At 43.8% G+C, this 13,102-nt stretch overlaps 1 long non-coding RNA gene across 1 annotated transcript in view; it reads left to right on the forward strand.

The window, feature by feature from the left end:
- LOC108513225 (uncharacterized) overlaps positions 1-10,380 on the forward strand; it is an 18,895-nt gene extending 8,515 nt beyond the window's left edge. Inside the window, exons 2-3 of the long non-coding RNA XR_001880824.1 lie at positions 4,605-4,684; positions 9,092-10,380. This is a non-coding gene — a long non-coding RNA (uncharacterized LOC108513225). The remainder of the gene's footprint in view (positions 1-4,604; positions 4,685-9,091) is intronic.
- Positions 10,381-13,102: the final 2,722 nt, after the last annotated feature.

Here is a 13,102-nt window from a genome sequence, read left to right on the forward strand (position 1 = left end):
AAAAAAAAAAAAAAAAAAAAAAAATCTCTCCTGTGACTCAATGTATTTTCAATCATATTTTCCTCTGGAGAGCCATTGCTTTCTGCCCACCTTTTCAGCCTCATAGTTTCTGTCACTGACAAACACTTCAAGGAGGACAGCAGCTCAGGGTGCTGAGCTCACCTGAATGCACTTCTCCATGAAATTTTGGCCCCTTAGCCCTTAGACTGCTGCCTTGGTGGCTCATTGCTGCATTCAGACAGATTGGGGGTAGGGTAGGGTATTTACAGAATTTCTAGCTACTAGCAGTGGGAAGGTTAGTTTGATGGAAGCTGATGCATCTGTAGATAATGTGACCACATACTTTATCCTCCAAACAGGGACATTTCTGAGAGTCAAAAGGAGCACTATTAATAATACTGGACCAACAAGCATGAATTGTGCTGTCCCGGACAATCTGGAACATATGGTCACCCTAATCCTAGCTCCCTTTTGTATTACTATAAATATATAAACCATAATTAGGGAAAACTCCTTGCTAAATGTCTCTATAAGAACACGGATGGGGTGTGTACCAGTCTATTTCATACTGCTCTGCTCCAAATTCGCCCTTCTTGGCCCTGCCTTGTGATCCTGGAGCTGGACCCTGAAAGTATTTGTCTTGTCAGCTGGTGCCACTGTTGAGTCTTGTCAGTAGAAAGTGCTAGAGGAACACTAGAAGGGACTTCTCTTCCTAGCTCAGTGCTTTTCTTCTGGCTCCTACAGCACAGCTGTCAGTGGGCGGCTTCCCGGTGAGATTTTGCCAACACCCAACAGAGTCTCCTGCTTGCCATCCTCAGCCTGCAGCACCTCAGCAAACTCCTCCACCATCCACAGGCCCCGTCGCCACCCTCACCAGTGGGCTCTGAATCTCAGCCTTGGATGGGAGGGAGAGTTTGTTGCTTCCTTGGGTTCCTTATGTCAGCCCTAGAGGTAGTGACTGCTCCCTTTGTTATTCCTGAATTAACTAGAGTTCCATTTACCCTTCTTAGTAATTAAACCTCCTTTACTAGTTAATAATTTTTTACATTAAAATGTCCCTATTCAAACTACTGGTGTGTCTGAATCCTGACTGATACAGGATGCATTAATTATTTCTTTTCACTTGTTGGAGAACAACAGCCTTCAAAGAACATGGAGAACATGGTGGTTGGTGGGTAAAAATAATACACTTACATAGTGCTTATCATATGCTAGGCACCACTCCAAGAACTTGACACCCTATGAAGCAATTTCATCTTCACAGCAACCCTATGAAGCAAGTAGCATTCTCGTTTCCTTTCACTGATGAGGAACGTGCAGCACAGTGAGGCTGCGCAATTTACCAAAACAAGTGGTAAAGCTAAGATTCAAATACAGATTGTGCAACTGAAGAGTCCATGCCCTCAAACTGTATGGAGTAGATGGCTCATTTTGCCACCTGGAGAACAGTGAGTGTGCCTGGCCTTGACAACTCTGTGCCTCTTGGGGTCACCCTCAAGAGAGGCTCTTGTCAGGCTCACAGAAGCCTGCGTGATGGTGGCCAAAGCATTCCAACTTGAAATATGGGAGAGACGAGTTAGAACTCTGACCCCTAGAGAGGTGAAAACCACGACCCAGGCATGCTGGGTGCTGCTGTGCCTAGATTCCCCACTGCTGAGGAATGGGGAGGGTTCCTCTGGCAATCCTGGCAAGGGATGGACCCAAACCTATTGGACCAGATAGAGGTCTTGGAGGCCACAGCACAGATTATGATGGGGACTTTCCTGTGAGAGGAGAAAGGAAGAGTTTCAACAGAGCCCGCCGGGGAGCTCTGGGGTTTCAGTAACACTCAACGTGTTCCTTAGGTCAAAATTTTTGGGCGAGTAGGAAAGCCCACCTTGTGGGGAAGAGGAAAGACAAGAAACTGGAGTAAAACAACCTAAGTCCATGTTTCTGCTCAACCAACTAGTTGAGTGACTTCAATAGTTGTCCATTGATCATATATACCACAGTTGACTGAGCCATTCTCCTATTGATGGACATCCTAGGCTCTTTCTGAGTGACTTCAATAGTTGTCCATTGATCATATATACCACAGTTGACTGAGCACTCTCCTATTGATGGACATCCTAGGCTCTTTCCTGTGTGGGACTTTTACAAGCTTCTAGGAGCATATGTGTACAAGTATTTTTATTTTTATTTCTCTTGGATAAATACAGAAATGGAATTGCTGGGTCATAATGTATGTTTATGTATAGTTTCTTTGTTTTTAGCATTTTATTGTGGTAAATTACACATAACATAAAATTTACCATTTTAACTATTTTTACATTGTACAATCCAGTGGCATTTAGTACATTACCACGCCTGGCTAATTTTTGTATATCTCCTGACCTCAAGTGATGATTCATCCGCTTCAGCCTCCTAAAGTGCTGGGATTACAGGCATAAGCCACCGTGCCTGGCTTTTTTTTTTTTTTTTTTTTTGTGTGTGGTAAAATATACAGAACATAAAATTTACCATTTTAACCCTTTTTAAGTGTGTGATTCAGTGGCATTAAATACATTTACATTGTTGTACAACCATCTCCACGATTCATCTCTGCAACTTTTTTCTCATCTCAACCGAAACCCCTTACCGGTTGAACAATAACTCTCCATTCCCTCCTCCCTCAAGCCCAATGACCACTATTTTACCTTCTAGCTCTACAAATTTGACTATTCTAAATATTCATAAAAGTGGAATCATACAATATTTGTCCTTTTGTGTATGGTTTATTTCACTTAGCATAATATTTTTAAGGTTTATTTATGTTGTAACATCAATCAAAACATTTCTTCTTCAGGCTGAATAATATTTTCTTTTTTTTTTTTTTTTTTTTTTTTTTGAGACGGACAGGTCTCGCCCTCTTGGTCGCCCAGGCTGAGGTGCAGTTGGCCGGATCTCAGCCTCACTGCAAGCTCCGTCCCCGGGTTTACGCCGCCATTCTCCTGCCTCAGGCCTCCGGAGTAGCTGGGGACTACAGGCACCGCCCATCTCGCGCCGGCTAGTTTTTTGCTGATTTTTTTAGTAGAGGACGGGGTCTCACCGTGTTAGCCGGGGATGGCTCTCGATCTCCTGACCTCGTGATCCGCCCGTCTCGGCCTCCCAAAGTGCTGGGATTACAGGCTTGAGCCACCGCGCCCGGCTAATATTTCATTATATGCGATACTACGTTTGGTTTATACATTCATCTGTCAATAGACGCTGGGTTGTTTTCATCTTTTAGTTATTGTGAATAATGTTGCTACATCAGTGTACAAATATCTGTTTGAGTCCCTGCTTTCAGTACTCTTGGGTGTAGATCTAAAAGTGGAATTCCTGGAAGATATAGTTAATTCTATGTTCAATTTTTTGATAAGCCACCGTACTGTTTTCCACAGCAGCTGTGCCATTTTTATATTCTCACTAACAATACACAAGAGTTCCACATCTTCATCACCACTTGCCATTTTATGTTTTGGTTTGTTGTTGTTGCTGCTGTTTTTATAATAGCCATCCTAATGAAATGAAGCACTCTGTCACTGTAGTTTTGATTTGCGCTTCCCTAATCATTAGTGATGTGAGCATCTTTTTATGGGTTTATCAGCCATTTATATATCTCCTTTGGAGGAATGTCTATCAAGTTCTTTGCCTATTTTTTAAATCCTGTTGCTTGTTTTTTTGTTGTTGAGTTTGGGGAGTTGTTTTATAGTCTGGATATTAACCCATTATCAGATACATGGTTTGTAAATATTTTCTCCCATTTTGTAGCTTGCCTTTTCACTCTCTTGATGGTGTTCTTTGATGCACAAATGTTTTTAATTTTGATAAAGGTCCTATGTTTGGTGGTTGTTTGGGGCTATGTTTTTGAGACAGGGTCTATCTCTGTTGCCCAGATTGGAGTGCAATGATGCGATCATAGCTCACTGCAACCTCAGGCTCCGGGGCTCATGCAATCCTCCTGTCTCAGCCTCCCCAGTAGATGGGACTATAGGCACATGCCACCACTGTCAGCTAATTTTTTTTTTTTTTTTTTTTTAATTAGAAATGAGGTCTTGCCATGTTTCCCAGGCTTGTCATGAACTACTGACCTCAAGGGATCTTCCCACCTCAGCCTCCCAAAACACTGGGATTACAGACATGCGCCCCAGAACCCGGCCCCTATGTTTAGTTTTATAAGAAACTATGGAACTGTTTTTCCAAATTAGTTGTGCCACTTTACATTCCCACCAGTAATGTTGAGCATTCCAGTTGCTTTACATCCTCACCAATGCTTCATATTGTCAGTCTTTAATTTTAGCCATTCTACCAGGTGTGTAATAGTATCTCATTGTGTATTTAATTTGCATGTTAATTTGCATTGTATATTTAATTTGAGCATGTCATTAATTGCCAAACTAATGATGTTAAGCAATGTTTTGTGTGTGCTTATTGGTCATCTGTGTATCTTTATAAAATGGTTGTTCAAACCTTTTGCCCATTGTTTTGCTGTTTTTTGTTTGCTTCTTTTTTGTTTTTGAGTTTTGGTCTTTTTTTTAAATTAGGTAGTAGGAGAGGCTAAAGGCCTTTGGTAAGTCATTGATTTTCTGTTTCTTTATCTGTAGGTAGCAAGTATGAATTCTTCCATGACATCCGGGCTACAAGAAATGCCAAGCTTGGCCACTGCTCACAGTACCTGGGACTGGTAAGAATCCATGCATGCCTTCTCCCATCTGAGACATGTGGGATCCATGCCAGGAAGGATGAGGCACATGCCAGAGGATATGGGGGCTGGGAGGAGGGCACTAACACAAAGTGATTTGAAATGAGGTAGCATTCAATGGCCCCTGGCAAAAAGGAGAAAGAAGACGAGGGAGCTGAAAAATGTCTTCATGGGGAAAGAAGGAGGGAAGACAGGGAGGGAGGGGTAGTCCAACTAGCCCTGGAGCAGGGGAAAATGGAAATCCAGCAGCTCTATAAGCTAAACTGAAATCTCAGCACAGAGCTGGTCTATGAATTTCTCCCAGAGGGACCTTCTGCCTGTGGGGTAAAAGGGAGCATAAACTTCCAGTTCTGTTTGCAGAGACCCCTGAGGAACTGACATTGACCACAGCCAGATGAGAGGCCTTCTCCTCAGCTGCCAAATTCTGCCCAGTGCTGCCTAGCAGGGTCTTAGCTAGGGTAGCTGGCTCCATCCCAGAGCCAACAGCCAATTTCGATTACATTAAGGAGGTAGCATATTGGAGGACCAACAAGTTTTCTTATTTGATACCCTGATCTTAGAACCTAACCCTCCCAGAGATGCAAATCACAACCATGAACAAACGTATTATGATAGAGAATTAAGCTTATAAAGATATATCAGTCAGGGGACAGAAACTATACCAATTATTTAACAGAGACAATGTAATACAGAGAACTGTTAACTAGGTTTACGGTTATTAACTAGATAACTGAAAAGTCAAAAAAACAAATCTGCCGAATCACATAAGTTAGCAACTGCAAGACGCAGCTACCCACTGTTGGGCTGAGAGAACAAAGGAAGAAGTTGAACCACTAAAGCTTAGAAGTTGGAGGAAGAGCCTTCTGCATAATTGAAACTCAGACTTCTGAGGAAGGGCTCCAGCATCTGCACTGGCATCTCTGCTGTGGTCACTTTAAAGCTGGTCCTGCAGGTATTGGGAAAACTGCAGGGCGGATTTGGAAACTGCTAGGAAGGCAGGGCTCAGTGGCTCGCGCCTGTAATCCCAACACTCTGAGAGGCCAAGGTAGGAAGATCGCTTGAGCCTAGGATTTTGAGACCTGCTTGGGCAGCATATTGAGGCCCTATCTCTACAAAAAATTTAAAAATGAGTCCAGTGTGGTGGTGTGCACCTGTAGTCCCAGCTGCTTGGGAGGCTGAGGCAAGAGGATTGCTTGAGCTCAGGAGTTCAAGGTTGCAGTGAGCTGTCATCACACCACTGCACTCCAGCCTGGAGCAACAGAGTGAGACAGCTCCAGAGTGAGATCCCCATCCCTACTAATACTACTACTGCTACTATTACTACTACTACTACTAATAATAATAGTGCCAAGCTTGTGAAACCTGGTCCAAATGGAAAGTGATAGATACTCAACTCTGTCCCTCAGTGGGTGTGAATAAGGACACTTCAAGCCTCATCCCTTGGCCACTCAAGGAACCAGCCTCGGGATGAAGCTGATGCTGTGGGTAGCAGATGGGAGGGATGGAAAGAACCAGGGTCCGTGATGGCGCTGCTGAGTCATGGACTTACTCTCCTCTGGGTTTCCAATTGTGTAAGCCCTCTGTCTTTCTGTTGATTACAGCATTGTTTAACTAAGGCCTCTGCTACTTTGCAGCCAAGAGCATCTTGATAGATTAGGAAAGCAAAAAAGAGGATAAAAAAAGAAACCAGGAAAAGGGATGTGTGGTAGATTAAATAATCCTTCTTGGTTCTTTCAAAAAATCTCCTGTCCTAATTCCTGGAATCTGTGAGTATGTCACCTTACAAAACAAAAGGGGATGTTGCAGATGTGATTAAGTAGTTCGATGAAAAGATTATCCTGGATTATCTGGGTGGGCCCAATGTAATCACAAGGATTAGTTACAGAGGAAATGTGACAACAAAAACAGGGGATGAAATTATGTGTCTTAATGAAGAAGGAAGGCACCCTGTGAGCCAAGAAATGCAGGTGGCTTCTAGAAGGTGGAAAAGGCAAGAGAACAGATTTTCTTCTAGAGTTCTCAGAAATAATGCAGCTCCGACAACACCTTGATTTAGCCCATAAGACCCATTCAGACTTCTGACCTTCAAAACTATAAGACAATACATTTGTGTTGTTTTAAGGCACTAAGTTTGTGATTTTTTCAATTTATTTTATTTTATTTTATTTTTTTGTAGAGATAGCATCTGGCTATATAGCCCAGGCTGGTCTCAAACTCCAGGCCTCAAGCCATCCTTCCTCCCTGGCCTCCCGAATTCTGGGATTACAGGTTCGAGCCACCGTGCTGGGCCTGTGGTAATTTATTATAGCAGCTACAGGAAACTAACACAGCATGGTAATTAGAAAACCCAAAAGAAGATGCCAAGAATAAGTACAAATGTAGCAATAATTAAATAGATATGAAAGAGTTGAATCCAATGACTACTAAACATGTAACATACAGATTAGATTTTTCTAAACTCCAGGTAGGTGCCCTTCATGAAAGGTATATCTAAAACAAAATGATGCAGGGAAACTATACACCTGTTGTCTCAGTTATCTATTGCAGTGTAGCAAACCACCCTCAAAACAATGACTTAGGGCCAGCCACAGTGGCTCATGCCTATAATCCCAGCATTTTGGGAGGCCAAGGTGGGTGGATCATTTGAGGTCAGGCGTTCGAGACCAGCCTGGCTAACATGGTGACATCCTGTCTCTACTAAAAATACAAAATTAGCCGGGCGTGGTGTCATGCGCCTGTAATCCCAGTTACTCGGGAGGCTGAGGCAGGAGAATCACTTGAACCCGGGAGGTGGAGGTTGCAGTGAGCCAAGATTGTGCCCACTGCACTCCAGCCTGGGTGACAGAGTGAGTCTGTCTCAAAAAATAAAACCTTAATGACTTAGGAAGGTGGCTTTAGTGGCCGCATGAACTGCCAGCATGAACCTGACTGCCAAGGAACAAGAGTGCAAAGCTAAGAAACTGAGGCATTTTGAAGAGTTTGAAGACACTTGTCTTCCTTATCTGACCCCCAAAGATGATGAATTCTATCAGCAGTGGCAGATGAAATATCTTAAACTAGGCTGGGCGCGGTGGCTGACGCCTGTAATCCCAGCACTTTGGGAGGCCGAAGCAGGTGGATCACCTGAGGTCAGGTATTTGAGATCAGCTTGGCCAACATGGTGAAACCCCGTCTCTACTAAAAATGCAGAAATTAGCCGGGTGTAGTGGTAGGCACCTGTAATCCCAGCTAAGTGGGAGGCTGAGGCAGGAGAATTGCTTGAAACTGGGAGGCGGAGGTTGCAATGAGCCGAGATAGCACCACTGCACTCCAGCCGGGGCGACGGAGCAAGAACCCGTCTCAAAAAAAAAGAAAAAGAAATATCCTAAACTCATTCTCCAAGAAGCTGGCGGTGTATCTGGGGAGCTCCATAAAGAGGCTCAAGAGGCCGGGCGCGGTGGCTCAAGCCTGTAATCCCGGCACTTTGGGAAGCCAAGGCGGGCGGATCACGAGGTCAGGAGATCAAGACCATCCTGGCTAACACAGTGAAACCCTGTCTCTACTAAAAATATTTTTCAAAAAAATAGCCGGGCGTGGTGGCGGGCACCTGTAGTCCCAGCTACTCGGGAGGCTGAGGCTGGAGAATAGCATGAACCTGGGAGGCAGAGCTTGCAGTGAGCTGAGATCGCGCCACTGCACTCCAGCCTGGGCGACAGAGCAAAGACTCTGTCTCAAAAAAAAAAAAAAAAAAAAAAGAGGCTCAAGAAGCTTTTCTCACCCTGCACAAGCATGGCTGCTTATTTTGCGACCTGGTTAGGATCCAAGGCAAAGATTTGCTCACTCCAGTATCTGCCATCCTCATTGGTAATCCAGGCTGCACCTACAAGTACCTGAACACTAGGTTCTTTATGGTACCATGGCCAGTGAAAGGGTCTAATATAAAATACACCGAGGGTCGGGTGCAGTAACTCATGCCCTGTAATCCCAGCACTTTGGGAGGCCAAGGTGGGCAGATCACTTGAGGCCAGGAGTTCCAGACCAGCCTGGCCAACATGGTGAAACCCTGTCTCCACCAAAAAAATATATATATATATACACACACACATACAAAAATTAGAAATTAGCGTGATGGCATGCACCTGCAGTCCCAGCTACTCGGGAGGCTGAGGCAGGAGGATCGCTTGAACCCAGGAGGCAGAGGCTGCAGTGAGCCAAGATCGTGCCACTGCACTCTAGCCTGGGCAACAAAGTGAGACTCTGTCTCAAAAAATAAAATAAAATACACTGAGGCTGAAATAGCTGCTGCTTGTCAGACCTTCCTCAGGGTCAATGACTACCCGCAGAGAGAAATAATCTAGGCTTTGGAAGGACTTGCTGCCAAAGAGAAGGCTAATGAGGAGGCTGTGCCAGTGTGTTTGGCTGCAGATTTCCCCAGTGGTGGCGTGGGGTCATCCCGTGATGGACAAGATGAAGTGGACATAAAGAGCAGAGCAGCATACAATGTAACTTTGCTGAATTGATGGATCCTCTGAAAATCCCACACCTGAAAGAGAAACCTTATTCTGGCATGTGGAAAATGGCAGTGAGCTGGCATCATGCTGAAAATCTGGTGGGCAGGCCCCGAAGAGGAAAGTGAGGACAACTCTCATCTTGAAGGCAGAGATGCTGATATTTAGCATGTTGGTGTTAAGATCTCATGGGATATAGAGACACCTGGTTTGGCAACACCCCAAGGAGATTGCTACTTCATGCTTGGTAATCTTTGGAAAACCAAAATTATATTGCTACTCTACTGTCTAAATTTAGATTACTGGGTATATATTTTGAATATGTCTTATGAACTAAACTTTTGGAGCATTTTATATTAATAGTGAAACTTCTTTACGAGAACATGTAACTAGGTTTTTCTTTTTTGAGATACTGCTAAATTTTAAAATGTTGCTTTTCTTTTTATTCTAAGTAGTTGTGGAGTTCCTCAAATATGTTAAACAATTTTCAGAATTCTTCATGAAAGCTATTAAAGCATCCAAGTCAACTTATTAGTATAACTTGAAAAAATGCTTCCCTGTCTATATACGTTTTTAGTAGTGAGAGAGTTTTGTCTAGTTTTGAATTTAGTTTCTTCTCAAGAACAGCTGACCTTACAACGGGGCCTGTCTCTCAACTTGTCATTTAGTTCTTTCAGAAGCAGTACGTCAGCTGTGGTTAGGCTAACTTAAGCTGTAGAGTTTGTGGGGCTTTGTTCTTTTCTTCTTGCTGTAAGTTTTTATTTTGTTTTTGGACTTTCTACTTGTTTTCCAATATGCAATGTGCAAATGGTATCCTTTTTTACTCAAAGCTTCTCGGGGTTTATTCTTTACTTAGCTCTAGTTCCTGATTCTTTGGGGTTTACTTCACTCCTATCTACCTGGAGAAATCTACTCATATGTTAGTTTTGGAGCCCGGAAGAACCAGGGCTGACGCCCAGTGTTTATAGTAAGAGTTAATTCCCAATTTGGTATTTGTAGAGAGTCCACTGTGTTCCAGGTACTGTGTAAGGTTCCAGGGGAGATATCAGAGGTGGGTAAATATTGGTCCTTGCCTTTGGGAAATTCAGAGTACCGAATAGCTCTTTAAGCCATTTTCTCATTAAGCATTTTCCAAATTTTAGCTCATTGCACGTCAGCTTCAAGGTTTTGGTCAAATCCACGTACTACTTGTATAATTATTTACATACTATTTCTTTTTTTTTTTTTTTTTTTTGAGACGGAGTCTCGCTCTGTCACCCAGGCTGGAGTGCAGTGGCCAGATCTCAGCTCACTGCAAGCTCCGCCTCCCGGGTTCACGCCATTCTCCTGCCTCAGCCTCCCGAGTAGCTGGGACTACAGGCGCCGCCACCTCGCCCGGCTAGTTCTTTGTATTTTAGTAGAGACGGGGTTTCACCGTGTTAGCCAGGATGGTCTCGATCTCCTGACCTCATGATCCGCCCATCTTGGCCTCCCAAAGTGCTGGGATTACAGGCTTGAGCCACCGCGCCCGGCCATTTACATACTATTTCTGCCTAGAAAAACTAACTTTTTTATCTTAGAAAAAACTGAATGGCTTAAAGTAACAAGTAAGACAGCTGGACACGTCTCTGCATGTCTCCCCTGGGGTCACTCATGCAGCTATAGTCATCTCAGATGGTCTTACATGGCTGGTGCAGGCTGTTGGTCAACCTTGCCCTCCACATGGTCTCTCATCCTCCAGGACACTAACCCAGGCTTCTGCACATGGTGGGAGCAGCGTTCCAGGTGATGAGATCAGCAGCTGGGAGACCTGGTGAGGACTAGACTCAGATGTCCCATAGCATTAGTTCTGCTGCCTTCTGTATTCACAAGTCACAATGCCAACCATGATTCAACATATGAGGAAGTGGAATTCACATCTTATTAGAACAGTGGCAAAGTCACATGGCAAGGGGTATGGATTCAGGAAGGGAAGGAGTTATTGTGTCATCTTTTTGATCAACTTACCATATCTGGAAAATACTAACACAAAGTGGGTATAGGAATATTAATATCAAAGTTGAAGTCAAGGTGAAAAGAAACTAAGAGGAAATATTTCTTAGAGGTAAAAGAAACACTACAACAAGAAGATAAAATACTCATGAGCATGTTTTCATCTAATGACATATATTCAGAATATGTAAAGCAAAAGTTGTTAAAGAATAGGGAGAGGCTAGGCACAGTGGCTCGCAACTGTGATCCCAGCACTTTGTGATTACAGGGAGGATTGCTTGAGCCCAGGAGTTCGAGACCAGCCTGGGCAACACAGTGAAACCCCATCTCTACCAAAAAAAAAAAAAAAAATACAAAAAGTAGCCAGGTGTGGTGATGTGAGCCTATAGTCCCAGCTACAGTGAGGACAGGCAGGAGGATCACATGAGCCCAGAGAGGTTGAGGCTAAGATCGCACCACTGCACTCCAGCCTGGACCACAGAGCGAGACTCGGTCTAAAAAAAAAAAAAAAGCCAAACAAAAAACAAACCAGTCTAGAAACTTTTAAACAGACTTGTAAAGAACTCAAGTTGAAGGGGTAGCAGGACCAGAACCTAGATTTCCAAATAACCAGTGCAGTTCATGATCTAGCCCTTTTGTTCATATAAAGCTATTTGTTTTAAAACAGTTGCTGAATTCTATGAAAGGGTGAGAAAGTGGGAGAGACAGAAAGGCAGAAACAAAACAAGGTGGGCCAGGAAAGGGATTCACTGGAGCAACTAGTTCAGTGTATGGAAGAATTGAAGGGTCAGATAGTTATTACCAGCCAGGTTCAGCAAAGCCTAGAAGGATCTGCTGGTCTCAGTGACCTGGGCCGGCAAACACCACCCAGGGGAGGCCAGGGCAAGACACCAGCAAGCAGCCAGATCCTTTGAGCTTGGATCCTAGGGTAGATTCTATTTGCTTCTGATCCTTTAGTGCAGATGAGCTCCTGTGTGCAGAGGAGAGAGGTGGATCCTAGACGCAGGTAAATTCCAGAAACTACAAGGGGCCCAACAGTCAGTATCCAGAAAGATTCCAGACGGTTCCAACTCAACAGTGCCAGAATACTCAACATGGCAACTGTCTGTTTTCTGAACATTGGAGTCCAGTGGTGCCTGAGCCAGGAGGCCTGCCAATTCAGTAGACTGGCCATGGTATTTGCTCTACACAGCACAAATCAGAGGGCATATTTGATAGTGACAACATAGCAGTCATTTAGCTTGTGTAGAGGGTTACTCGGGATATTTCAGACCCCCAAAATTCTACTTGTGGCATTAATTATTCACATTATTTGATCACATCAGTTAAAATACAGAGTACCTATCATTCTTTCCTTTGCACTATGGTAACAGAACATCTGTTGGGCTGAAATCAATTTTTCTCCTTTTTGTGTGAATTCGTTGATGCCTTCATCCACCCACTCACCCATCCCTCCATTTAACTAACACTCAAAGCAAACTGAACACATCTCAGATCCTCAGTGCTTCATGTGTCATTGTTTACGTCTCCTCTGATTATTTATAGGTGAGAAAAATAAAGAAGGTGGTGTGAGTTATTTGGGTGCAAAACGATATTCTAGAAGGAAGTGCTCAGCTAAAACTGTGCTAGACAAATAACTTAAAAAAGGAGAGAGAAAAATGAAAGAAAAAATAAAAAGAGCGGCAGAGAGGAAATGGGAAGGTCTCGGGGAAATTCGGCTTCCTATCTGTCTGGGTTTTGATTTTGAGTTGCACCAGAGGAGTCTTTATGTCTGGGATGCTGAGAAAACCAGCCCACGCCAGGCGGGCTGTGAGGGCAGGATTTGGAGGCGTTTCGTTTCTTAAACTCTATAGTCTGGATTCTGGTGTCAGGGGCCTGAGCCATTTTCCTCCTCCTCTACCTCCCAGCTCCCACTCTACTTCCTCCAATCTTCCTAAGAATT

The sequence above is a fragment of the Rhinopithecus bieti genome, unplaced genomic scaffold, assembly GCF_001698545.2.
Source record: "Rhinopithecus bieti isolate Rb0 unplaced genomic scaffold, ASM169854v2 scaffold_28163, whole genome shotgun sequence".
Lineage (NCBI taxonomy): Eukaryota > Metazoa > Chordata > Mammalia > Primates > Cercopithecidae > Rhinopithecus > Rhinopithecus bieti.